Source organism: Grus americana, chromosome 6, assembly GCF_028858705.1.
Source record: "Grus americana isolate bGruAme1 chromosome 6, bGruAme1.mat, whole genome shotgun sequence".
Lineage (NCBI taxonomy): Eukaryota > Metazoa > Chordata > Aves > Gruiformes > Gruidae > Grus > Grus americana.
The window spans coordinates 35384528-35409004 of record NC_072857.1 but is presented as its reverse complement, the minus strand read 5'-3'; the positions used below and the strand labels follow the sequence as shown (position 1 = coordinate 35409004).

The following is a 24477-nucleotide window of genomic DNA, read 5'->3' as shown; positions in this document are numbered from 1 at the left end:
TCTAATGGCAAATAGGATTTTTCTTAAAAGAAAGAGAATGGCTCTATGGTCTGGGTAATATGAGATAATGCCAAGGAAGTTGCCATGGATGCTAAAAATGTGGCAACTCCAGTGCTCCATGCATTGTGCTGTGCAACTTTTAATTTTGCACTTTTGTTGGTTCTTTTCTTTCCTGGATTACTCCTGAGAAACAGGATGAAATATCCAGAATGAAGCTGAGTGATGCTTCTAAAGTCTTACTACGTCTTGCATCGACCAAGCCAATTTTCTTTAATGTGGGTGTAAATTTCCCTATGTGATGCTGTTGCAATATTGTATAGTCCTGGGATTTTCAGTGAAGCTCATGATCCTCATTCCTTTCATTGCTTCCATCCACAAGGGCAGTTACGGTTCATGCCATGCCTTTGGTTGGATGCTCCATGCCTGTAATTAAGGACAAAGTGGATGCAGCCAAAGATAGATTATAATGTTGTGTCCAATGTGTGAGGTTTAGCCAAGAGCAGAGTAACAGGATCTTTAAAAGCCACTGTAGAGAAATACTATTACAATTTCCAAAGTAATGTCTTATTTACTGGATACATGACACACTTTTTTTCTTCCCATTTTCTTGAGCTTTTTTTTTTTGTGATTCCACTTAGTTACCTGGCTTTATTTTTTAATTTTTTTCTCTTACCTATCAATTTTCGTAATATAAAATAGTAGAGAATGAGATTTGATTTAATTTTTTTTAAAATGGTTGAGTTCTGCACATGGAAGGAGCGCTGGAGGTAGCATGAAGGGGAAAGAGCTTTAACTTAGATGCTGTCCACTGTATCTTGATCCACAGAAGTAGTTCAGAGTTATGGGAGGAGGGTCCCATGTGTGCCATGTGGTTCTAATCTCCACTAAGATACTCAGAAGTAGCAGGGAAATCTAGGCTGGGGCTCAAGGACTGTGCAAGGGTGTGCTTAGGCCATTACAGGGTGGAAAAAGTAATGAACAGTGCTTCCCAGTGTAGGTCTGTGAAATCGTAATAAACAGAAAAATTTTCAGAAAAATCTAAGGGGATGCAGTTTTACAGCCCAGCAGAGACTTAGTCATGGGAACTTAACATGTGAGACAATCTGAAAGCTCAGGTAAAGACATTTTGTGAGGAGTATGTGGCAGCAGCATTCACTGTATGATCTCAAAATACTAAGGGAGAGAATCATTCCCCAGTTTGAATCATCTAAGTTCAGATTTTTAGGCAAAGATAGTGGGTCAGATTACAATTTTTCCTGGGACTGGATGGGAGTTTTGACTTCAGACAGATTTACTAATGTTAGTCTTTCATGTTGGCAACTGACAATGTCTCATCTTGTCCATCCCGATTTGATAATATTTGTTTGAAGCCTTGATTAGAAGTGATGTGCTGCAGAATATCTGGAGGGTCAGTGTATGTTCTGACAATGTCATTGTATCTGATAGAGGAATCCTGCAGGCTGAAATCACTTCCTTAGTCTTTCTTTAAATGGTGCTCTCTATGTTTTAGTTGTAATCACTGTAACTTCTTTTTTACTAATCAAATGAACACTTGATACATATTCATGTGCAGATGGCAGGGGCTCATCTTTGAATCCTGCCAGTCCTTAGCAGTTGGTGGAGCATCAATGGACAAAACTCTCAGGCTTTAATAATGAAGACATACTTGATAAACAATCCTGAATGTTACTGAATCAATAAATGTTGACATCACTTTTATTCATGAGTTTTGACAACAGCAGCAATTAAAGTAGCTACATTTAATATAAAATATAAATTTTTTCTTTTGGATAATTTCTGTACTGAGGGCATTTTCTTGTATGAAGTGATGTCACTGTCAGTTGCTCCAAATGGGACTGTATATCAGTATGTGGCTGCTATCTGTTATGTTAAAACAGGTATCAGTCGGGATTGAGTATTGTGTGATTTGGAGGTCTTAATCTGTTTTTATTTAGAGTTTGGAAAACTTCGAAGTGTTTGGGTTCTCTTCCTAAATATACCCAGGACTGAAGAATTAAGGCGGCTCCAGGGAGATCTAATTGTGGCTTACCAGTACCTGAAGGGAGCCTACAGGAAAGATGGAGAGGGACTGTTTATCAGGGAGTGTAGTGACAGGACAAGGGGTAATGGGTTCAAGCTGAAGGAGGGTCGGTTTAGATTAGACGTTAGGAAGATATTCTTTACTGTTAGAGTGGTGAGGCACTGGAACAGGTTGCCCAGAGAGGCTGTGGATGCCCCGTCCCTGGAAGTGTTCAAGGCCAGGTTGGATGGGGCTTTGGGCAACGTGGTCTAGTGGAGGGTGTCCCTGCCCGCAGCAGGGGGGTGGGAACTAGATGATTTTTGAGGTCCCTTCCAACCCAAACCATTCTGTGAATCTATAAATTATGTTTTGATGTTCAGTGCATTTCCTTGCTACTTTCTGGATACAGAGCAAATGTATTTTATTATTGGGAAGTAATATGGCCGTTTAGAAAACTACTCAGGATATGATATTTGTATTGGCAATTTTATTTTCTGGGCATAACAGATCTTTTTCTTTCTATACCCATTTGTGGAAAGATTAATCATCATAAATCGTGTTTTCAAGGGCTGCGATGCTCAAGTTATTCTGTTTTATGCAACTCTGGGCTGCACGGATTTAGGCAAGCTGTCATCTATAACCTGGCCTTATTTAAATAATTTCTTATAAATCATAAGCCTAATAAAACTTTTATCACTGGATAAAACCAATTCTTTTCTTTAAAACTGGCCCCAAATGAGTAACTTGTCAGAGTGTTTAAATCAAAATTGCTATCCAAACAGGAGGAAAAAACCAGAGTATGTGCTTCCTTAAATCAGCTTGAGACAGGTAGATTGCACGTTTACAGAGAAAGGTTTGAATTCTAATTTTACTTGTGGGTTTTTTTTAGGACTACATACAGAGAATCTGTGCTGAGAAATCAGTGTATTCAGGTGCTAAAACATAGTGATGTGACTTACGTTCACAACTCTGAGGTTGAGCAGCAGGTATCTGTCACATATCTCAATCAGTTCTCTGAATTTTCATAGGCTTTAAATGATGAAACTGTTGTCAGTCTAAGAGCAAAGTTTGGTGCTTGCTGAAAAGTTCAGGCTTAATCTGTATGCCACACCTCAGTGTCTCAAACCTGAAATTTGTTTCTACGTCTGGAGGGCTGGGAGTTTGAACATATGATTGCCTTGGATGTGCAGGTGTTTTGAAATCCCATTTAAAAGAGAAGTTAGGATGTGTGATGAGGCTTATGTGGTGGTTATATGGAAATAATCTTAACCCATGTATTTCAGTTTGGGCTCTGGTAAAGTCTGAAAAACACAGCTTTTACAGGAGTGAATAATTAGTGTGATAGCTAGTTGAATCTAACCACAGCCTTATGTTTCTGTTTGCGTGTCAGCAAACTGGAAAACTTTTCTGGCGTTCCTCTCTGAACTCTCGGCTTTGTTTACTTAACATACTAAGCACAAGATTGTCCTTTTTGAAATGTGAAAGGAATATTTCCCAAGGTCTTCTGGGGTGGAGGAATCAATTTAGTACCGTCATCTATCTACTATATTTCCCCCCCCCCCTTCCAGCAATGAAATTTAACTTGGTTGTGTCTATTTTTTCCACCTTTCCTGTCTCCTCTAGCTCCCTTCCCAGCTTTATATCTGTCTTTAGACAATGTTTATAATCACTATCTTGTTTTCTTACTGTGGTGACAAATAATGTCTGGAGTACACACTGAAATCTGGCTTCGTACAGCTAAAGTGGGGTTTTTTTATTGTTTTCATCTCCGTTTGTTAGCGATGTTTCATGAGGCTTCCCATTAAGTATTTAACAGCTCTCTTACTTTCCTATCTTTCAACAAAATTTCCTGGTCAGAGAGATGCGTTTGCAGTATGTCCTCAAGGCATCACTGGTATTTCTTGCTGTAGAGACTGCTTTTTGCTGCATGGTGAGTGTGATGTGTTCTGGGCTGATTTCATCTGCCGCTGTTAATTCTGCAGTGGGTGTGCATGGGCAGCGGTATTTCTGGGTAATGCAAGCAATACTTTGAACTTGCCAGACTATAGCAGCCTTGTGAGGAAACTATCCCTACCAAACAATAAATCCCACACTACACCACTTTTTGACAATGCAGAAGGATCCTGTGGGAATAAATTGAGCACAGTGCTGAACAGCTTCAGAGGGGAAAGCTACTCTTGAAGGCAGAGGTATTTTTACTGTCAGTGAAGACCTCTGACTCTTGGCGTCCTCACATGCTTGAGTCCACAGAAAATCAAAGCGGCATTGCATGAGTCGTTTTGAGCAAGAAGCAATAATATAGTTAGGTTATAAAGCATACAGAGGAAAGAGTTCTGTATCCCAACTCCTACATCAAGAAGTTTGTGCTTCTTGATTGCAAAATGACAGCTTCTGAGCTTTGCATTGTTCTCCCTGTTTCATCCCTGCTCAAACTTAAAGGGGAAAGGAATATACAGCTGAAGGAAAGATTGCTTGCCTGCTTTTGAGGCTCTCTTGGGAACAGCACCACTAAGATCAGTAACTGAAGTATAAAATGCAGAGAAATTGTATATTGGTGCTGTGTGCATGTATACACACACACAAGTGTATGTGCTTGCATGTGTACATACTCCTATTCATTCCTCAGAGATATAAGGAAAATTCATTGCCTTATGCATTTTAAGTGAATTAGTGTGCTAATCTATCACTGTTCTTTCAAGCTCATGAGATTCTCATGATCTGCTTGATGCTATGTAATCTCGTAGGTGTTTTGGAGCTAGCATGTGGATATAGATCAGCAAAGCTTTTTTAAAATCTCCATGTGAATTAAAATATTCTGACAGTTGAATATTTTTTGCAAAACATATTTTAATTCTGTCAGCTTCCCCTACTTAATTTGCCCTCCAAAATAAAAACCAGCTACCAATAGCTGGAAACTCCTGTGAGTCTTTCTAACTTTTCCATGAGTGTTTTGCTTACTCATTCAGCTTGGTGCACTAATACTGTCTCCATTCTTCAGGTCTGTAATCAAGGCACAGGTGACATTGAATGGTCAGATAAGAAATAAGCATAGACCTGTATCTTAACTCTCAAGTCATTTGGCCTGTATGAGTTTTGTGCTTCATGTCCTTTTGTGTTTTTATGAAAATTTGTTGTCCAGCACTCCTGTGGCGTGTAAATTGTAATTTTTTTCTGCATTATTGATTTTTAGTAAGAAGAATAATAGAACAAGCAGAAAACAAATTCATGACATTATCAAGAAAAACAAAATATGAAATGTACTGTCTGACAATAAAATGGGTTCGTTGACTATTTTGTTTGTTCTGGCAGTTAGATCAATCCTCATCACAGCAGTGAAGGCTAGTCAGTGAGTCATAGTCGGCTTGTCTATGCTGAGCAGAGTAATTCAGTTTAGCCAGTGAGTTTTGCTAGGTGACTAAACTGCCCCTGTGCTCCTTCCCAGTATCTGTTGGGGAGTACGTAGGAATGATCTCTACTGTGTCCCACAGCTGCTGACTTGTCAGTGGCGATGTGCTGCCTGAATACCTGGTGAGAAAGCTGGAAAATGTATGTCCTAAAGATGTCATGCTCTGAATTGGTTTTAAGCACCTCATTTTAATGTATTAAAACAATTCGTGCGTACCCTTAACTGGACCTGCTGCCTATCAAGAAGCTATAGGATTAGTAGGATTTTAAACAGATTGCATTTCTTCAGTTTACCACTGATTCTTTAGGGTGCGGTCAGATTTTGGGATTTCTCTGCAATTGTAAGGAGATTTTCCTTGCTCTGGTCAGAGATGCTCTAACTGTTATTTGTGCATAAATTAAAACACAGGAATAAAATAGCTGCATTTTGTGGTAGGGCTGTATGTATTGCTCATTTCTCTAGTCTTAAAAATCTTAAGAATATCCCTGGGATAAATTTCTCTCATATAGAGAGGGATTAAGTGATATTCTACTTTGTTTCTTCCCTGCTTAAGAATGCCTGCATCTTTAGTTTCATCTTTGCAAACACATTCTTATTTAAAGTGTGACAAATAACTATGTCTAATCTGGGAATTTACTTAATCCTTTGTATTTTCTTTTCCCTAGTCTTTTCTTTCTATAGAGGACAGTGTGATTTTTGAACTGTAAAAAGTCAGAGGTCTCCTCTCCTGAGAAGCATCCTAACACCCTGCTCCCTGAATTAACCTTAAGAGAAGAACTCAGCTTAGTGGACTTGTATTTTTTTGATTTTATTAATTTTTTCCAATAATTTTTATTTCCTTGAAAGCTTTCTTCCCCCCACCTCCCCAGCCTTTTTTAAAGACTGTATGGGAAACAGGTTGTTTAGACAACTATCAGACTTCAAGAGGTTTCTTTTCAACTTGAATACAGTTGCTGTTACCTAATCCATGTTCTAGCTGCTTCCTTCCTTCACCTGCTGGAGCTCATTATTTTATGGCACTACTGTAATGTTTATATTGCAGGGTGGCTTTAATTCTTTTGAGTACTTGAGCTTTGCTTTCTCTTTCTTCTATCACCCACTGTAGAATTTACTGTAGACCTTTACATATTAGTCAAGATCATACCACATTACACCACAGATCCCAAATTAAAGAATACCCTATATTGTCACCATGAGTTTATGAGTAAGTAAAGCCAATTGTAATGTGAAGTACGTAGATACCAAGGTGCTGAGACATAGAAGACTTTTACGCTATCTATGGAATAGCAGGTTCTTTTTTACATGAGTTGGACCAGAATATCTATGAAAGTTATTTTCATGACCCTGCAAAAGAAGAGCAATGTAAAGTATTTTGCAGAAGAAAGAGTATTAATCAGATTGAAATTATATAAGCATGCAATAAGGGATGCATCTAGGAACTGAGGAAGATAGATCGACAGGAATGGGTGTACCCAAAGTTGGAAAGGGGAGTTTAGTTGAGAATATTGGGGATTGCAGAGACTGTTTACTTTCATGTGGATTTAAGGTTTGGAATTTTTTTTAAAAAATGGTATAATCAAGATAAGTGTGTTTGCACCTGATGTGCTGTACGTGTCCACTAGGACAAGTGTGGTTCTTCATCCAGGAGTTTTCAAAGAGTGAAGTTTAAATGGTTTGGAACATTTTGCTCTGAGATGATGTCAAGCGTACTGTACCTTACACAGATTTTATAGCCTTAAGTAATTGCTGTTTGGTGTCTTCTAAAACTGGCATAGCTTCCATTAAGCTATGATTATAGAGAGCTATCTTCCCCCTCTTGAAGGTAGAATAAAAAAGGAATATTTAAGAATAATTCATACTATGTACTGGGACTTCTATAATTTGGACTGTATTCTGATAGCTGCATTTCTATGCTTCCCTTCTCATGTATTGTTATATGATGTGAGTAGTACTGAGCTATGCATTATTGCCAAATCTTTTGATATATGTAAGTGAAAAAAATATTTACAAAGTTTGTATATAGTGTATTTATAAGTATTGTTATTGTTATTCTGATAATCAGAAGATGTAAATGAGGAGAGGTAGTGCTACTCAATGTAGCAAATACTGTTTCACCATTTATTTAAAGCTGAAGAACTGCAGAAGTACTCTGAGACAGATTGTTGGCTTCTCTACAAGAACAGAGTACAGCAAAGGGACTTCCATGTTTTTCTCTGATAATGTCAGTTTAAGAACCTCTCGGCATGATTTCTGAAATGTCTGTGCCTTGAATATAGCCGCTGAAATGCCTTAAGTTTCTGCTGCACATCCAAGTCCTTTTACTGAGAGCTGCTCTTTAAATGTAATTATCAAAATATTGCTTACAGTGACTGTGAACAATGCAATATGAACAAATTTCTGAATAACAGTTTGCTGGCAGCAGCTATGTCAATGGCTTCAGGCACTGTAAAATGAACTGGAAATAAGCAAAAAATGAGTAGAACCATTGAGTCATGATTCCCAGTTCCATTGCTCCTTCTGATCCAGCCTTGAACGCCGCATTAATAAGCGTAGCCTTCCAGAGTGTCCCCTGGCCTTTTCCTTTGTTCTTACTGTGGAATACTATTACTGTATAGCTACAAGAAAAAGTAGAGAGACATGTTCAAGTTTTTAAAGGTGTGAACGACACTTAAATACATGTTTCAGACTTGTTTTCTGGGTTTGATCCCAGACAGGAAAATGTTAGTGTGGATGCTGTCATTAAAACCCAAGTTTGCAGATGGGGACCTGAGAATTTAGAGCTCCTGTTGTCCTCAGGGAGATAGGAGGTGCTCGGCTGTACAGCCTCAAGTAGAGCCACGGAGTCATTACATGTGGGATGGGTTAATGGTTTTATCTTCTGTCTGGAATATCAGACACATTTGGAATAGAAACAAAGATATGGTAGTACAAAAGCTGAAATTACCACTTGTCTACCTTTTGCATACATTTTTTTTTAAGAAATATTTAAGAAACAGAGCATTAGTGTGAGGGTATAGCATTTGCTTGTTGAGTTCAGTACTGCCTGATGATGAAATGGTACAGGATACATTTCACATTATATCAAGGGAAGAAAATCTTTCTGTGTTGTAATTCCAGAAGGTATTCTCTTACACAAATGATCTTCAGCATTTATTATCTTGGTATTACCATAAAGGCATGATAGAAGCAAGTGAAATAGGTGAGCATGATGTATTGCATAATTACTAAAATTGACACGTTTTGTTTGGCAGAAAAACAAGGCAGTGAAATTATAACATTGTGGTGCAGTATAGAGCCTGTGAGAAAATGTTTCTGATGTATTAACACTTGGCTCTTATTCTACTAGTATACTATATCATTAGTCATACTTTTGGGGTTTCTTTTGGACTTAGTTTACCAAGCCTCAGGAAGAGCACGAAAGGCAGAATAGGAGGCAACTTATAGCAAACAGGAATAATTTTCAGATTTTTTTTTTCAAATTTTTTTTGTCAAGAGCTGCTTTTTAAAAGACTTTTTAATTGTTTCTTAACAAGAGGTTTATAGGGAAAATGAGGGAGAAAGTCATGGAATTTTTCTGCTAATATGTTGATAAAAAGCCAGTAATGAATGTGTGGTATACACAAACAGTACAAATCAGCATGTCTGACGGACATACGCTACCGAGTATGAAAGGATTTATTTAATGAACTTGCTGAGCTAGTGGTAATTATTTTAAAGTAGATAGATAACAGACTGTCAACCTAAAATAAACTTTAGGTAGGAATCTAGATCTGGATTTGAGTAATATTTGATCATGTGGCTAGCTTACAGTAGAGACACTCAGAGTTTAAAGTTTAATGTGAACTTACTGAATTGAGACTACAGTGAAAACTTAAGAATTTTACTTTCATAAATTTTCAAGTGCACGCGTGATGGTATAAAGTCTTAGAGATGACAAAAATAAAAAAAAGATAGCTCAGGCAATCACTCAGTATCAAGTTTATCTGTTTTATTGCTGTTTCTATGAAGATACAAGGGTGATCTTGTGGTAAGAACTATGTGTTTGATAAAGAATGGAGTACTTTCAAATGATCATTTTAAACATAACAGAATATTTTAGTAATCTTGAAAATTACAGCCCCTCAGCTGAGTAACCCTGACAAATCTATTCCCATTGCAATGGATTCTGAAATTTGGCTTGAATGAAATAAGGAGACACAGGCTAAAGAAAACAGAGTATATGAAAACAAATAGACAAGTATGATTGAAAAGGCAAACCAAAACAAAACCCAAATAACTTTATTTTGAATAAAAGTAGAAGGGAGAGAACTATCAAGAAAGCTACTTCACTGTTGAGAAACAATTGAGAGTACATGAATCCAAATAAAGCTTCTTGGAGTCTTGGGGAAGGTAAAGGTTGCCATCCTTGTAAATTAGTTAAATCACTGAAAAGACTAAAACCCTAGAAGTTCAGCATAATCAAGAACTTCCTTTGACTTATTTTTGCTTTTACACCTTAATTTACAATTTCACCTTGAAGAATACCTCCCTTATTTGCTATACATTTTTATTTAAATTTCCCTAGAAGATACCTGTAGTATCTTCAGTACCTCAGGTAATGGCAACAAGTGTGAGGTGTGGTATTTCTTTGGAAGCAAAGAATCCAAACAGACTTTATGCAGCCTAGAACAATTGAGATACATTGTGAGGTTTGGTATGTTACCTCCAACAGGCTGCAGAGCACTAATAACAGGGTAATAACCAACGTAAACCTCTCCTGAATACCTTTAAGTAGGTTTCTAGTTCCTACCCGGTGCCAAAATAAATCTATCTAGCCGCGGCTGGTAGTATCAAGTAACAGACCATAGTAACAGACCCTTTCCAGCCTTCATAGGTGTTAACAAGGCTCAGCAAGAAAGGGTAAGTTGAGGAAAGGTCACCAGTGATAATGAATGATGCTATCCTGTTGAGCTATATTATGAAAGAATTAGGGTTTTTTAATTGTATCAACTATTTGTTTATTGTAATGGAGTAAGTATCACGCTGTAATTTTGGTGGGCTGTAGCTGAAAAGTCTTTGACATTTGTGCTTCTCCAATTGAAAAATTATTTTAAAATCCTTGAACACAAGAGCTTTGTGGTTCTTGTTAACAGGAGGATTATAAACAAAAAAAAGTAATAAATTGGAGGGAGTTGTCAGATAAGGTGCTTGAGGCATTGATGTCACCTGGTTTTACTTGCCACCTTGACTAATAAGAAGAAGGGAAAACATCAAAGGTACAAGGTGGGGAAGGATGGCATAATATGATGAAGGTTTGTTATTTGGGTTTTGGGGGGGTTTTTTGTGATTTTCTTGAAGTGAATAGGGGGGGAAGCAACCATGTCAGGGAAAGAGGAATGAAGTAGCGAAACAAGAAATGAAGGAAAAGAAATAGCATGAATTCATATTCCTCACAAAGATGATTTTTTTACACTAAAGCAGCAGAAGATAGACCAATGAAAGGAATGCACAGAAGATGTAGTAATTTATTTCATGGATAAGGGAAGTAATATTCTCTTGCTGATTAGGTAAAATTCTAGGTCTTGATATCTCAATACCTGAAAATTAACAGATCCAAGAGGGAATAGTATAACTAAACATCTGAGAGTGAATCATCGAAAATATCAAGATTTAAATTGATATGGCTTATCCAAGCATTCAGTAAAGAGGGTAAGAGTATTTTTAAATCCTCTGTAAAGATCTTAAAATGGAGAACATCAAGGAGTGAAGGCCAGGGTGGTTTCCTAGGAGGGACCATGTCTGGTAAACCCAGAAACAGAGCAGGAGCAGACTTCTTTGGCTCCTGGTTCTGCAGGAGAGTGGATTGAATTTTGTTATGTTGGAACAAGATATGGTGTCATTTCTACAGACACATTTCCTAGCATCTGTGGGAGTACAGATTTTTTTATTATTATTTTTAATTACAAGACAATCAATTTTTTCTTAAAGGAATAGTATTTTGGTCTAATGCTGCATGTCTTGGACGTCTCATATTTAGTGGAATTTAATAAATGGTCAAGCTACTGTTCTGTGTATTTAAAGGGTACTTCGTTGGTGTAGGACTGTTGTGGATAAGGAAATTATGGGAAAATATTTGAATCAGAATTCATATTTAAAAATGCAGTTCTAATATTGCCAGCATTTTAGTCTGATTTAGACTTTTCCAGCAGAATTCTATTACAAAGATTGTGTGAAATATATTTTCATTAAGCTATTCACACTAAATTTCTTAAAATGAGAAAATAATTTCTATGCTTTGATAATACACTAGTTCATAACTAATATCTGTCACTGTTTCTTTTTATTCCAGTACATGAGAAACTATAAAGCAGCAGTAACAAAGGTTCAAAAATGTTGACAAATGAGTGATCTGTTCTACATGTGAATTAGTGTCTGCTCTGTACCTTGGCAAGAAATTTGAATGCAGAAGGGTAAGCTGTTTTAATTGTTACTATGAACTGTTTTACAGAAAAGGATTATGCAAATATTTGAATTTTTCTTGATTGAGTAGAGGGGGTTTTTAAGACTGGAATGAATGATTCAAGTTAGATTTGTTTGTTTGTTTCTTTTCCATTTAAAGTGCTTGTAACAAAGCCAGAAGGCTAAGTTTATAGCCTTTGGGTGTTAGAGAGGTGCTCATGTCCATTTCCCTTATTAAACAGTACCCTCTACATGAAGTCAGCCGTGTATGGCAGGACCAAGTTGTTGGCCGAAAGCTCTCTGTCTCAATAACTGGTTGTTTCCTGTTGTGAATTCAGAGAATAATGTATGTTGGCTTGACTATTACAAATTGGCTTTTCATCTTGTTTTTTTCTTCTCCCTTTTTTTTTTTTAATGCCCCTCCCCTCTCCATAACTGGTAACTCGGTGCTTAGATTGAAAATATGGCTACAGTCCACCGAAGCTGGAGTCTCCTTGCTTCTTTTTAGTGTAGAGAGTAAGGCTTGTCTGGATAAAGTAAAGGCAGCAGCTGTGAAGTTTCCATTGATTTATTGGAAAAAAGGCAGAATGTGGGGACTTCCAATGCTACAGTTAAGAGTTTATTTATGTAAGTGGTTGTGATATACTTCTCAAAAATATTAAATAAAGCTGAACGTTTTCTAAGTTTGGGTAGGGAGCTAGAAGCCTCTGGAAAACTGAATATTTTATTTAGCTCAGTGAAAGGAAGGTAAGCTAAAACTATGTAGCAAATTTTTATCCTTTTGATGTTTGTATAAGCAAAAGCATTTGTTTAGCAATCTGAGGGCTGACAAAAACTTTCTCTTGGCTTGCTTATTTCAGTTGCAGCAATGTGCTTTAGAGCAAGTGCATATCGCTTCATTTGACTGTAAATCAAAAAATCCATTGAAATACCTCTGAGGAAGCGTAGAGCTAAAGTCAGATCAGGCTGAGTCAGTCTGTTGATGCTGCTGGCTTTCCCAAAGGTTATCTTTAATCTGGCACCAAGGTGGCTGTTGCTGTGATATTATAGTCTCTTCAAAGTGCTCACATGATTTCATTACTTCTCAAAACCAGATCACTAGTCTGCAGCTCCCTTCTGACCTCCCTTCTGTAACTTGATGTCCTCGACATAGGTGGTATGCAAATACTTTGTTTCAAGTAAAAGTTCCTTGGATTTGGAATTATTAGTATGGCATTATCTTGTAGGATGACCAAGGGTGACTTCAGTTACTGCTGGTTTTCAGGAAGTCAGTATGTGTGTTTATGAGTTCATGCTGTTACTTCCCAATTCTGTCTCAGACAGGTCGTATGGGTCTCATTTCCTGGATGGTTGGGATGAAAGGCTGTCATTCTTGACTTTCTTTCTAAAATAAAACAATGGGTTTACAAGTCCTTAGCTTTCTTCCTCAGGCACTTTCACTACTTAAGCAAGAGTTCTTAGTTGAAAGATCTTTCTCACCAGGCAGATGGGAGCTTAGACCAAAAAAAAAAAAAAAAAAAAAAAGGAGAGGCGGAGGGAAAGGGGGTGAAGAGAAATAATAATTAAAAAAAAATCAAAGCTTTTCAGTTGCAAAAGGATCTTGTAGCCTGGGAACAAATAAGAGGAGATGGATTCTTTCTTTCTGACAACAGCAAGTCAAAATCTCTCCCATGTATGTACTGGATTCTCCTTTTATCTCTGCACTTGAAAAAGACTACCTAATGGGTCTCTCCTTCCACAGGATGGGGCAAAGCCAGACCCATTGGTGAAAAACATTGTTGGTAGGACTCATTACCAGTCCAAAACACGGAATCATTTTGTAGATGTAGACTTACTTGAAACAGATTTATTTAATATACTTAGATACAAATTCTTTTGCTGATTTGCAAGCAGGCTTATGTAGTATTTGGAATTCTGGAATTTAAAGACAAAGCTGATTTTGTATGCAAAGTTCTTTATTTTAAGAACATTGAATCCTTGGGCTTTTAAAGGTACATGTAGTTTTAGCATCCATCACTTACTGAGTAAATGAAGAATGTAGCATTGCAAAGTTAGAGCAGAATTTACATGGAAAGTGCAGACTCTCACACAGATATCTTTAGGGCCAGGACTAATCATTGGCATTTTCAAAGTCAGATGTTGACCTGCGATGGGATCTAAAAACTCCAGAACGGTGACTGTGTTATAATTTCACTGTAGTGAAGTTAAAAGAAATGTTTAGACTTTGAGATGTTATTTTGCAGAGGGTTAAAATTTATTTTTACTACACTAGTAAATGGTAGGAAGTTCTAGCATGCATGACCTGGTTCAGCTGGATAACACTATTGATTTCCTTTTTTTTTTTCCAGTGCCTCTGCTTTAGTTAATTTTAACTGCATTTTCTGATTCTTGATTAGCTCAGTGGTAAGTTGTCATTACAGAATTCGACTCCCTAAGGACATGATCTATAAGGCAGATTTTTCCAGTGGAGGGTCATGATTCAGCTAATTTACGCATAATTTAAACAGCAGTTGGCCTAATACCCTGAAGTGGAATTTGAGATACTTGGAAGTCCAAGAGTGTAATACCATAAATGAGTGTTTATGTTAAGTACTCTTTAGAGACCTACAGGAGGGGCCAGTGGGACATGTAATGTCCCTTTTGTGTGTTCTTTTTTCAACAGGCATGTGAAGTTAAAATCTCAAGGAAGATTAAGAAAGCAGTTGCACTTTGTGCAAAATTGCCGTTTAACATTTCATTGGAAAAGCTTTGTTTCCTCAAAGCTGCCATAACATTTGTTTGTCCAGACTCTGTATTTGGATTTATATTTTAATGGCCTATTCAAATAAGCGTAATAAAAATGTCTTCATGCAGTTAGAGGAAGCTAATGAACTCTGACTTTTTTGCATTAACTGATGTTTTGCATTTCTTGTAAATTTAGTACTGAGCTACATTTAGTTACTTAGAACAGTTTTTATAAGATACAGAGAATGTCTGTCCATGTTAGCATCTAAATTGTTTTGTCAAACTGAGCTGATATTTCAGAATGCTGCGTAGAGGTGGCGGATTGAGGGTAGATGAATCGGATTCGTGTCTTTTCTGACTATTTTTGGCGCAGCCCCTCTGTGAACTGAAGTGTGACTGTCACTTCACCCAAGAAAGGATTGTTATTTACTGAAAGATTTCCTGTGTACATTAATGCTGTGGTTTCCAGTTCAGTACCACAATACAAGCCAGTGCACAAGTTGGCAGAGACGGTCCTGCTGCTCTTCCACTTTCTAGTGCTTATTGTCAGCCCCTACTTTTTGTTGGCACGTGGTAGGAGAAAACTTCAACACAGTTGGTTTGTTGTTTTTTGGTTCCCCCCCGCTCCAGTTCCCTGAGAGAGTTGGCTGTGCAGGAGTGCTTGTGCCAGTGCAGGAGAAGGGCTGCGTAAGTGACGGTAAGTGTTTGGGGACAGGAAGCAGTGAGAAGCACAACTGCTCCAAGAGTGTGTTAAATCAAATGTAAAACTATTTACAGGATTAATGATAGAGTAACATCGGAGCTAAATCTGTTTGGCTGTGTTTCTGTGAAGTGATTTTCAGCCAGCTAGGTGGTGAGTAAAGTGCATGAGTAAAGTTTCTGAAAGAATCAGAAGCTACTATCTAGATTGTTTTTCAAGTAGCTGTACTTTCATGTGATTAAGTCAAAACTGGACAAAACGTTATCTCATAGGGTGCTAACTAAATTGATGGGTCATGGTTTGGATCTGTATGTTTTAATAAGTAATAATAACCATATATAACTGATAAATCCATACATTAAAAAGATTTTTTACCTAAAAACAATTAACACCATTTTTGTATTTGTATGGTGTTCAGAGTGTACAATATACTAAGATGGTGTTCAAACAGGAGGGTGGAGCTGTTATATGCACAATCTGGATTTTGAAAATTCTTCCTATAGATCTTTAAGCCTACAAGAAAAGCAGTCAAATCTAGTCTTAATTGCAAGGTACTTGCCTGACTGGGATTTTTTTTGGTTTTTTGTGTTGATTTTTCTTGATTCAAAAGTGGATCCTGTTTTTAGGGGACATAACAAGTTTCAGTGTACCAGTAAAAATCTGTGTGCTTGATATTGTTGACCATGATCTGTGTATTTAAAGCTCCATTTCTCTCCTTCGCTATTTCTGCCAAGCTGCCACCATACCTCCTATCTGTCTGCTGCTGGATCTCTGCTTCCCCTTCCAAACAGGTGGACTGGTTTTATCAGTGCTTTTTCTTGGTTCCCTGTTATTGCCTGTGGTACTGGCAAGGAGCCAACCAAGGCTGCAGCCAAATGATTCAAAATGTAAAATTTCTTCCAGGTCTGTTTCAAGGTATTATCTTGAGCTTCTTTACAGTCGCCTATATTACAGGCATCCTGCCATTTGGGAGAGAGTCACTCCTTTTTAGAGGGTCATTAAAATTTTGAAAGTTTGCGGGTGGTGAAGGTTCTGCCACACTTCTAATTAAATTCTTCTTTATAGTCAATTATCCTTTTTTTAACCTTCTTCTAGGTTGCACTATTTTTATTTTTAGTTCAGCATTAGGCTTTAGTATCTCTGAAAGTCAAGCAGTCCTATCGTTTGAAAACATTTTTATCTCAAACTTTTTGCAGTATTATTAAGCTAAATGAGTGCATTGCCGTGCCTTTTGGCATAATGTGTAAGGTCAAACGCTAATTACCCTTTAGTTAAAGGTATGTTTGAGACATGTAATTCCAGCTGCTTTATCCCTGTTAATTTAAATAGCCATAAGAACTGAGGACTTGCCTGTAGAAGAAAGAGGTTCATCAGTACCAAGATCTGCTGTGTCATTCAGAAGTGTCAGCAGTCAGGGAATGTATTTGATGCAGCTGATGAAGTTCTTTGATACCCTGCTGCATCAGTGCTCCAGTCTTCACAATTTGCTGTAATCTAACAGAATAGCCTGGTTGACTTTATGCATGACACAAGGAACAAAATGGTGTTCCAGCCATCACTCTCCAGCGTGACAGATGGAGACAGGTGTTTTTAATGATTTCCAGAAAGGCTGTCAACAGCCTGAATACATGTAATCTGTATTTAAAAAAGCAAACAAGCAAAAACTTCATGGATTTTGTTTTTGCATTTGTGATTCTTCCCAGTCTCTTGCACATGCACACACACACGCCCCCCAAATATTGCTTGGACTGTGTTTGGAAGAAATCCCCATTTCTGTAGTTTGCCTGTTCGCTACCTGAATGCTTACTTGGGTTTATGATGTTCTGCTATTGAAATTCCTCCTCAAAACTACTTGCTTCCTTTCTTTACTTACCTACAAAACCCATGACATCTGGCCTTATTAGGAATGGCTATCACATTCTGCATTTATAGAGGTATACTATTCATTATAAGCAAACAGATGAATCAAAGTATCAGAGGTCAACTCAAATGGTTTTGAGAGAGAACTCTATGTTCTATTCTTTGTAGTAGAGATGTAGACAGAGAAGTTACACAGCCCTCCTCTAACTCCCAGTCCTGTTTTTAAATGGAAGTCTATTCTTTCCATACTTCTGAGTCATAGAATCATAGAATGGTTTGGGTTGGAAGGGACCTCAAAGCCCATCTAGTTCCCACCCCCCTGCTGCGGGCAGGGACACCCTCCACTAGACCAGGTTGCCCAAAGCCTCATCCAACCTGGTCTTAAACACTTCCAGGGAGGGGGCATCCACAGCTTCTCTGGGCAACCTGTTCCAGTACCTCACCGCTCTAACAGTAAAGAATTTCTTTCTAACATCTCATCTAAACCGACCCTCCTTCAGCTTAAACCCATTACCCCTTGTCCTGTCACTACACTCCCTGATAACCAGTCCCTCTCCAGCTTTCCTGTAGGCCCCCTTCAGATACCAGTAAGTCGCAATTAGATCTCCCCGGAGCCGCCTTTTCTCCAGGATGAACAACCCAGCCCCCTCAGCCTGCCCTCACAGCAGAGGTGCTCCATCCCTCTGATCAGCTTCGTGGCCCTCCTCTGGACTCGCTCCAACAGCTCCATGTCTCTCCTGTACTGGGGCCCCCAGAGCCGGACGCAGTACTCCAGGTGGGGTCTCACCAGAGCGGAGTAGAGGGGCAGGATCCCCTCCCTCGACCTGCTGGTCACGCCTCTTTTGAGGCAGCCCAGGACATGGTTAGCTTTCTGGGCTGCAAGTGCACACTGCTGGCTCATGTTGAGCTTCCCATCAATCAATACTCCCAAGTCCTTCTCCTCGGGGCTGCTTTCAATCCATTCCTCGCCCAGCCTATAGTCGTGCTTGGGATTGCACTGATCCACGTGCAGGACCTTGCCCTTGGCCTTGTTGAACATCATGCGGTTCGCACGGGCCCACCTCTCCAGCCTGTCAAGGTCCCTCTGGATGGCATCCCTTCCCTCCAGCATGTCGACCACACCGCACAGCTCAGTGTTGTCGGCAAACTTGCTGAGGGTACACTCGATCCCACTGTCCATGTCGCCGACAAAGATGTTGAACAGTGCCAGTCCCAGTACCGACCTCTGAGGAACACCACTCGTCGCCGTTCTCCACTTGGACATTGAGCTGTTGACCACAACTCTTTGAGTGCGACCGTCCAGCCAATTCCTTATCCACCGAGTGGTCCATCCATCGAATCCATGTCTCTCCAATTTAGAGACAAGGATGTCGTGCGGGACAGTGTCAAATGCCTTGCACAAGTCCAGGTAGATGACATCAGTTGCCCTTCCCTTATCCACCGACGCTGTAACCCCGTTATAGAAGGCCACCAAGTTTGTCAGGCACGATATGCCCTTAGTGACGCTGTGTTGGCTGTCACCAGTCACCTCCTTGTTTTCCATGTGCCTGAGCATAGTCTCCAGGAGGGTCTGCTCCATGATCTTGCCAGGCACGGAGATGAGACTGACCGGCCTGTAGTTCCCTGGGTCTTCCTTTTTACCCTTCTTAAAAATGGGGGTTATGTTCCCCGTCTTCCAGTCGGCGGGAACTTCGTCGGACTGCCAGGACTTCTCAAATATGATGGCGAGTGGCCTGGCCACTTCATCCGCCAGTTCCCTCGAGACCCGCGGATGCAACTCATTAGGTCCCATGGACTTGTGCACCTTCAGGTTCCTTAGATGGTCTCGAACCTGATCTTCTCCTACAGTGGGCGGTTCTGCATTCTCCCAGTCCCTGCCTTCTGCGACCTGGGCAGTGTGGCTCAAGGATTTGCCAGTGAAGACTGAGGCAAAGAAGTCGTTGAGTACCTCAGCCTTCTCCATATCCTGGGTAACCAGTTCATCCGTTTCATTCCGGAGGGGACCCACATTTTCCCTTGTCCTCCTTTTCTCACTAACATACCTATACAAGCTTGTCTTGTTGTCCTTGACATCCCTGGCCAGACTAATTTCTACAGGGCTTTGGCTTTCCTAACCTGATCCCTGGTTGCTCGGACGGTTTCTCTGTTTTCTTCCCAGGCTACCTGCCCTTGCTTCCACCCTCTGTAGGCTTCCTCTTTTTGTTTGACTTTGTCCACGAGCTCCTTGTTGATCCATGGGGGCCTCTTGGTGTTTTGGCTTGACTTCCTCTTTGTTGGGATGCATCGCTCCTGAGCTTGGAGGAGGTGACCCTTGAAGCCATGGTAAAGCATTAAATTAAAAACCAGTCAATCCATCTGTGGTAAGCAGCTCAGTGGCTTTGCGCAGCGGATATTTATTAGGTAATATTTTTTTTTATATATCTGACAACTATTCCATGATATGTGAAATTGAAAAAGACTTCGTTCTAAACTTCCAAATGCAGTCTGTTGGCACTTCTTATTTTCGTTTATAAATTTATTTTTAAGATCTCCCTACCTAAAGTTAACATTCCTAACAAGTATGAAGGATTTTGTGTATTTTATGTCCTCTTGAAGTGAAAAGATCAACTGCAATATTTTTTTGACTGCTCTTGAGACAGGGAAAGAATTGCATTTCACATCTCAATGGTTATGGATTTAGCATGAAAACATGTAATGTTAAGAAACAAGGTACTGTATTGTAATTCATGTTGTATTTCTTTTCTCATTGTTTATATACCTGGTTTTATTTTTATAAATCACTGCCTGTAATTCAGTTCCAGAACTGGAAAATATACAGATTTGTTTTATCATTTTGATCTATATTATAAGATTGTTTGATTCTGGCCTTTTACAGACAGAAGTACCATAACTAAATTAAAAAAGGTTAATAATAACATAAATAATAAAGTAGTGAAATACCTTTCCCCCCCCATTTGGATTATTTCTTTTTTGTAATAAGTTGCTGCTTCCTTTACATCCTCGCCTTTAACTGCATTGTACCACAGAAGTGGGAAGACTGGAGCTACCCGAAGTGTATTCAATGCCCTAGGTGCATCATAAGTGGTGTTTCCACGGTTCTGTAACCTTATTTCCTAATTTTATTAACTTTTTTGGTAATTGGGATACTTTCACTTGTTCCTGGAATGGAAGTATAAAGACCAACTAGGCTTACAAATGTTCAAAAAACAATGTGAGCAAAGATGTGTCCCTTCACCTAAATATTGTCTAGGCTGTAAATGACAACCTCGTTCATAATGTTTTGAGGGATTTTATGTAAGTCTCTACTTTGACAACTCTAAACTTGATATGTGATCTAGCTGTTAATAAAAACAGACCTAATTGGCTCACTAGACATGTATACTATTTAAAAAAAACCTCTTTTTTTGCATTTTTAAGTGACTATGGAATTCAAGATGGAAACAGAAAATCCAACAAAGGAGATTTCTGCATAAATGTAATAGAATCTTCCTAGATTTAAACCAAAATCTACTTTAACAGACAGGAACACTTAAATTTTGGCCTATTAAAAAAAAAAAAAGAAAGAAAATCAGACCTGGATAGCCAAATAGGTCATGTTTCAATGATACAGAATAACAGAAAATATAGGCCCACCCTATTACTGTTTTTAACACTAGGGCATTTTTTTGAAAAGTTATTGAAGTCCTGCTATGAAGTTTATAGCACCTGAAATAAAAGCATTTTTAAAGAAACTTCAAAAAAGTCAGAAACCTAAAGATTAACTGACCATATTTTAAATTCATTTTTTAACTTCTGCTGATGTGGGTTTATGGTTGTGTGGTGGTAAGTAGGGATTCTCTCACAGGTCCTCTTCTACATGCTGTCTTCATCCCTTCCTCTTCAAGAATGTTTTCTTTTCCTGGATGATTTTAATCCTTTTTGCAGACTTATTGACCCAAAAGTAACTCTCAGGCATGGCCATTATCATGTGTTTACTCTGCCATACAGGGACATTAATATGTAAGACTCTTAAAAATCATGTACGCTTGACTGCCCCTCTGCCTTTGGCAGTAGTCGTGGCAGCAGCTCAGGGCTGACGTGACAGCCCTGAGGGGTTGATGCTGAGTTACTGTGATCTATCAAGAGTAGTCTGTTACCTTGGAACAAATGACATGGCTCAGTGCTTTGCAATTTTTTATCACTAAAGCACTGTATACTTTGGGAATTGTCATTCACGTAAAGTTTCAACAGATTTCTGTACAATAGTGTTCATCTAAGACTACCTGTGTTAAGACTCTTATTAGTTTATTCCTCTGCTGAGTTGTTCAAAATTAACGCTTGCATCTGAATATTCTTCTACACTTCTGATTGTTTTAATTTGTGGGCGTTCTCTCAAAACACAGAGCATGTTTCCAGGTGTTTGGTTCCCAGCACCTGATTCTCTGCATTTTTTATATATGCTTTTAAATATGGTCTCTCCAGTGCGTTCTATCCTTTGATGGTAAATGGTGGGAGAAATGCGTTCTCCTGAACATCATTTTCTGTTCCTCTGCTCTCCCATCTATAAAATGCAACCCTGACCTATGAAGTTGGCAAGCCTTAATTATATGATTAAAGAAGGTGTAAAATACTATGATAATGGCAGCTATATGGATATTCAAGAACAGACAGCTAAGCCAGGTGATTTTCTAGTAACTCAGTTGCCATTGAGCTTAGAGAAATTATTTACTGCAGTTTAGTGAATTTCTGTTAATCACATAAGCCACATTAATTGCACAGATATGGCTTCATGACAAGTACAAGATAAAACAGTATTTTAAACATGAGTAAAAGTGGTAATTTGTTACAAATTTAAAGGCAAGTTTATATCTTTTTATTTCTTTGGTTTAGGGAGTTGTGGATCTCCTTGCTCCTAAAAATATCCCCAATTGATAACATGACAAAAACTGACTTTGTACTTGGAAATATCACAAGATTGTATTGTTATACAGCTTGGACTGCACTAAAATCTAGCATAGAGTTTAGTGGTGGATATCACAGAGCATTTGAGCTATATTCTTGGCCTTTACAGTGATATTTTGTGCTCAAATTTTGGTGCTACTGGGTAGGTATCTTTTCAATAGCAGAAATGCAGCTTATTAACTCTTGCTGAAGAGTAAGATGCACAGATCTCTGATGCCTGGCAGTCTATTGAATAAAGATAGTTCTCAAAATTAACTTTTTCAATGAAGGGAAATAGCAGTGTCTGCTAGCAACTTTCCATTTATCACCATTGAAGTTCTATACGATCTTGTTACTGACTCTTCGAGTCTGGAAAAAGTACCAATTTGAAACTGATAAAATACAGATAAGTAAAAGGAAGTATTAAAGGGTGATTCTTTGTATGGGTAAAAAATATAAAATCATTTTGACTTTGGGATGAAAAATGCAAATCTTCTAATGCAGTGAACTATCAATTTATGTAATTTTGATCAGCATATTGTAATGGAGTATTCACAAAACAGGCAAATCGATGTAAATGTCACAAGTGAGGTTGTTCATCACCCTGAGCAAAGCAAAGATTTGGTTTCATGTGAATGAATCTATTCAGTGCAGGAGACCATGAACACAGTGCCAGAATGTAGATGTGTTAAAAATAAATAAACAAACTAACTCTATTTAATGTGAGTTGTGGGATAGAGTTGAAGTTGATACGTGGATGAGAATTCAGGGCAAAAATGTGTTCTTATGCAAAGCAACCTAAGGAGGATGCGTAGGAAAGTTTTACTGGGTTTCATGTGTGCATTTGCTCCCTTTCGTTTTAACCAAAAAAAAGGGAAAAGAGAACCCTGAAAAGTAAATAACATCCTTTTGACAGGAAGCTATGTAACAGTGCAGACCTGTATTTGTACCACACATTTAGACCAGTCCTGCAAGATCTTAAGACTGATAACATTTTAAATAATACAGCAGCAAAGTATTTGAAGACAAGATAGCCCCTTAGTGTTATGAAATAGCAGTAAAAAACAGTTAACCTGAAGTTTCATGATACTGAATGCAAATAGCAACAAATAGCTGAAGAAAATTGTATCGTAAATGTATGCTTATCTCCTAAATCAGATAATTGAGCAGAATTCAAGATATGTGGTGAATCGCTCCTCCTTTTATTCCAGGCAGTTGGAGGAGAAACTCCTTGGATATAAAATTCTTCAAATGAAAAGTAAGAGTATCATTTGGCAAAGAACTTGCTCAAGTGGACTCTCCAAGGAACAGCAAGGAATATGAGATGCCACCAATATCAAAAGGATTCGTTAGGCTTGGGTGGCCAGCTAGGACCATTTCAAAGACAGAATGCCAACTTCTGCGAAGGATCCCAAAGGCATAGTGAGGAGAGTCAGCTTACAATAGAGCTTCCCTGGCATCCATGGTGAGCGCCTCAAGTATGTACCAATTCAGTGATTCACTGTATTACCATGGGCACAGTAATCCATACTTGGGGGGGGGGGGGGGGCAGGTAGGGGTGTCATCCATCCCCTTTTGTTGATCCTAGCTATGTTATTGGTCATAAAAAGAGGAATGGGGCACCATAAAATTAGTGGAAGTTGGCAGGATGTCCTGTTTGTAGTTCCACTCTTCTCCCTTTGAAACCTCCACTTAGCTATCGGTTAATGAAATAGTAGGCAGATCTTCTGTTTGAAAAGTTTTATTCTGGTTCTGTAGTAATGATATACTAACTGTAAATTAAAGAGGAACTATTTAAGCTTGCTATACAAATTGTCAAGAAAATACCTCCTTTTTAATGTGCTGAATAACTGCTAGAAAATATTTTCAGTTTAGAGAAATCCTTAAACAGGAATGTGAAATTCACAAGTCCTGGGTTTTACTGCAGCTGTCAGTTCTTTCAGTCACATTGGGAGATCATGTATTGTCTCTCTGTCTTAATTTATGCATCTACAAGACAGAATGATAATAATCTCATAGGAGTACTTATAAACTTTACCTAATATCAATGGATGCTTCTACGTCCTTTGTTGAAAAATTTTGTAAATGCTAAGTGCATTATGGGAGAGGAGGCAGCTTCTCCAGAATTAACAAACAACTACCTTCCTTTGTTATTCCAATTTTAGCTCCAGCATTACTTTGGCATAAAAAAAAAAGAAATAATCATTTGACTCATTAGTTCTGAATTCTTTTTTTTTTTTTTTTTTTTGAAGGGGGGATGGCAGTGTCTTAGGAAACTCTCCAGAGGATCTGAAGGAAATTCAGGGGTGGTTTCATTTGTTTAAGGTTGCTTTCAAATCACATTTTTCCTTTTGACTGCTTATTAAGTGTTGCTGTTTGATTGTGTATGTGTATTGTAAATTAAAAGAC

The 24477-nt window shown here is 38.4% G+C and overlaps 1 protein-coding gene across 9 annotated transcripts in view; it reads left to right on the top strand.

The window, feature by feature from the left end:
* The window catches only part of GULP1 (GULP PTB domain containing engulfment adaptor 1), a 159251-nt gene that overhangs the window by 42511 nt on the left and 92263 nt on the right, over positions 1 to 24477 (top strand). For 5 of the 9 annotated variants that reach the window (XM_054830298.1, XM_054830290.1, XM_054830297.1 and 2 more), the window contains one exon: positions 11755 to 11875. The exons of 2 other annotated variants lie outside the window; for them this stretch is intronic. The gene's annotated coding sequence lies outside the window, so the exon portion shown is untranslated. Of the gene's footprint in view, positions 1 to 11754; positions 11876 to 23279; positions 23547 to 24477 lie in introns of all 9 variants that reach the window. 2 more of the 9 variants (XM_054830294.1, XM_054830293.1) reach the window with 2 other exon arrangements.